The sequence below is a fragment of the Trichosurus vulpecula genome, chromosome 3 (genome assembly GCF_011100635.1).
Source record: "Trichosurus vulpecula isolate mTriVul1 chromosome 3, mTriVul1.pri, whole genome shotgun sequence".
In the NCBI taxonomy this organism is placed as follows: domain Eukaryota; kingdom Metazoa; phylum Chordata; class Mammalia; order Diprotodontia; family Phalangeridae; genus Trichosurus; species Trichosurus vulpecula.
In genome coordinates, this window is record NC_050575.1 from 40,237,136 (window position 1) to 40,241,137 (window position 4,002).

The window sequence follows — 4,002 nt, forward strand, 5'->3', positions numbered from 1 at the left end:
TTCTCCACGACTTGACTAGAGCATAAATTAATTCAATGCGAAGTTATACATGACAGTTATATGAGACTTCATGCCGTCTTGGAGAGGGAGGGGGGAGGGAGGGGAGAAAAACTGGAACTCAAAACTATGTAGAACCGTGTGTGGTAAACTAAAAATAAATAAAGAAAAAAAAATTTAATAAAAAAAAAATAAAATCTAAAAAAATAAATAAATCAATAGAGTCCCTGCCTTCAGGGAATGTCCTATATGGTGAACATATGCTTGCTCACCTATAAAGTAGAAATGATAGTTCTTGTACTATGTATCTCATAGGGTGGTGGTGATGAAAGTATTTTGCAAATCTTAAAGTACATTATAAATGTTCATTAGTTCAATAATTATTAGTTTAATAATAATTATTGACAATCTAATAGTAAAAATGAATTAACAATTGGTCTAATAATTCACTAATAAAAAGTTAATTTGGCAAAAAAAAAAAGAATTCTAGAGTTGATAGAAACATAAGAGATAATATAGTACAACTCCCCCAATTTCCAGATGAGGAAAATGAGTCTCAGAGAGATGAAGTAACTTACCAAATATCATATGGCTAATTTGCACAGAATTAGAACTAGATCTTATTTCCAGACTCTTAGTTTTATGTTCAATACTATGTTGTCTCTAACATATTCATTATTCAAAATTCAGAGATAAACACAAATGATTGTTAGTTGATATAACTGTCAAAATAATTTATTAAACACTCAGCATAGTAACTTCTTGCTCTCTTAAAATATTTTAGTACAGTTTACAGATGTAGTCCAGGCATAGCAGTGACCCCCAACTCATTTGAGGTTCTCTCTCTTAACAGGATGGGACTAGCTCACTTATTCATCCTATCTTGGACAGATCAGAGTGGTGTTCCCAGAGGCAAAGCCACTGAGTTAATACTCAAATTCTCAGGGTACAATGAGTAACCATGATGTAAGGGGATGCATTCCTATTACTATTACTAAGAACTCTAGCTTTTCATCACCTATTAGTATGCCTCCTATTCACACAGACAGTTATAATGACAACATTAGCTCTGAAACATTAAGCATTTTCTAAATGATAAAGCAAAAGCAAGAAAAATCATAATATTTATTCAGTTAAAGGCAAAAGCAAGAATAATTTAAACATCATAGTTTACCCATAAATTTGGGACATACTTTCCAATCAGTGAATGTAGTATTCATGGAGACAAAGTGGATACACATGTACAGAAACCTATCAGTAAGATGTATGAGTGGAGAATCTCATAGGCCCAAGAAAACTTGACTCTACTACAGGCCTTGAAGTCTTTGATTTCTTTAGGAAACAGTATGCATCACATTCACCTGCTTGGTTCTCACAGTTCTACTGGGCAAAGATTAATTTTAGACACTCTTGGGCTACTAAAGCACACAGTCACCAATGGCAGGGATCTGAGAAAGTGTTAAGCTTTTTACATAAAAAAATAAATGTAGCTCAAAAAAATCCAAAATAAAACTTGTCTTTCCACTACAAAACTTGTTTTTCTATTTCTCTTTGAACTATAGAAGGCAATGAAGGGCAATGCAGGCACTGCTGGGAGTATATACAGAAAGGACTAGTGCCTCTGGTGTGAGGGCTTGCCAAGCCCTTTTCAGGGCTGCTCATTCACATTTGGTGTCCGCCTGATCCACGTAACTTTCACATGTGGCTCCAAGAAGTGGTAACACACACCGCAGCCATACCCCAGTAAAACTATGTCAGCAAATGGTCTAAACGAGGTTGAGGGTAACTGATAGGTTAGGGGGATCTCTACGCCATGCATGTGAAGACTTCCCCCAGTGGAATGGGCAGATGAGAACAATTTGTTCCAGCAACCATGAAGGCGGCTGAAGCAGGCGCCATAGAGTGCTTGCTTAGATTTTGGTCAGACATCAAAGACACCAAGGTTACCCACTGCATCCCAGGCCATCGCTAGTTGTCTTGACATTTGTCTTGCCACTGAACAAATCTGTGACTGGAAGAGAGAGTGAGCCTGACAACTTTGTACAACTCTGATTCACTTAAATCCAATTCATGTGCAAGTCAGGACATCACCCCATGATGTCATTGATCCTCTTTGAAAACGAAGGACAAACAACAACCCCTCTTTCAAACTGTAGAAGGCTCCTCAGGGCCATAAGCCAAGATAGGTGTGGTGTTCAAATAGCATAGGATTCTGCTTTTCTCCAATCATATTCCAGCAGCCACGTTGTTCCCTTCCTATCAAATAGGTCTCTCCTGTGCTGTAAAACCTGTCAGCTTTGCTCACCTCCTTTCATAAATAACTTCTCGTGTCACCTTCTACTCCTTCTGTCATGGCCTCTTTTGATTCCTCCTTACTTAGGCTCTTTGACTGCTTCTTCTGATTGTCTCTTTCCTGTAGTCTTTAATGCTTCAAATCAGAGCCTCTTTATATTTAGTGACTCATTTCTACCTTACAATGTAAATCTCAAAAAAAATCTATTTTTCTGTCAGGTATAACCATAACATTCCTAATATAATCTTTGCATAGTCCCCAAACAGTCATTTGTTCTATGGTCTCTCAATTATATCTTTGAGAATAGCCTGAAAACATGCTGAAAACTGCCTTATGCAAATTAATCAATGTTCCATAATACACTACAGCCATCTTTAACTCAGCACATATACTTTGAGTAGCAGTGTTCTCTCAGGCACTCAGAAAGATCTATGTCTTTCCTCAAGCATTTTAATCAAGGATGTTTCTTTCTTAAACTGATTTAATCAGTGTTCCTTAAACAAAAATTTTTTCTACCCTTTTCAGCAACCAGAATGTCCACATAACAGAAGTATAGATCCTTGCCTCTTTAGGAAGAATCTAAACTTCACAGAGGCAATATCCAAGACATTCCTGTTTATTGTTTTTCTTGCTAAGATACATGGAAAAAAGGATTTAAAAAAATTAATGCATATGCTTTCCTTTTGGAGTAACAAGTGTACCCAGTTAATGAAACTCATTAGAAGTTGTTGTATTCAAATGATCCATGACATTCTCAAAGAATCATGATGAAGCATGCTATCTGCCTCCAAAGAAAGACCTGATATCATCATCTCGAGTTTGTGAGATGGCTACAGACTTCCCTGAGTCCATTGCCCCTGACTGCAAAGGAGACCTGAAGAGTAACACCAAGCTAGACACAGATTACGCACTTCGAGTCCTTCACTGTGGAGTCTGTTCATTACCAACAGAGTATTGTGCTGATATGCCTGATTTTGCTAAATGTAGACAATGGTCAGAGAAGAATTTTCCAAATGAGTTTGCAAAACTTACTGTAGAAAATTCACCTAAACAAGAACCTGGAATTGGGGAAGGCCCATGAATAGCAGGAGAAGAGGAGGAGAAAAAAAAGCAAAAAAGAGGTGGAAGAGGTCAGATAAAACAAAAAAAAAAAGAAGGCAGTTCCACAAAAGGTTATGATAGCCAAAATTCCCAGAGCAAAGAAGAAATACATGACAAGAGTGTGTGGCCTTGAGATTGACCTTCAAGAAGTCAAAAGTTTTTTTGCTCAGAAATTCTCCTCAGTTACAGGAGAGGATGAAATCATCATTCAGGGAGACTTTACAGATGACATTATTGATGTAATTCAGGAGAAGTGGCCAGAGGCGGATGATGACAGCATTGAGGATCTTGGAGAAGAAGTGATTTTCAAAATTTGTCTGTCTTTAATGACCTGAAGTTATAGTTGATGTAGCCAAAAAGAGGGAGGTCTTTAAATATATATCTTACAGTAAAACTGTAGACTACCCTTATCCTTGGCCTTTCACTGTTCTGTACATGACTGCTTGGGTTTTTATTTTATTTTTTAAATTGCCAAAGTCCAATAAACTGGGGAAATCCATCATGCTTATGGGTGAAATAGAGATTTAGTTAAATAAACAATTTGGGTCAAAAAAAAAAGAATACAGACTGAAACATACCATTTTTCTCTTTCTTTCCTTCTTTCTTCCTTT

The 4,002-nt window shown here is 36.9% G+C and overlaps 1 pseudogene; it reads left to right on the forward strand.

Moving 5' to 3' along the window:
* Positions 1-3,116: 3,116 nt before the first annotated feature.
* Positions 3,117-3,726, forward strand: LOC118841999 (annotated as a pseudogene).
* Positions 3,727-4,002: the final 276 nt, after the last annotated feature.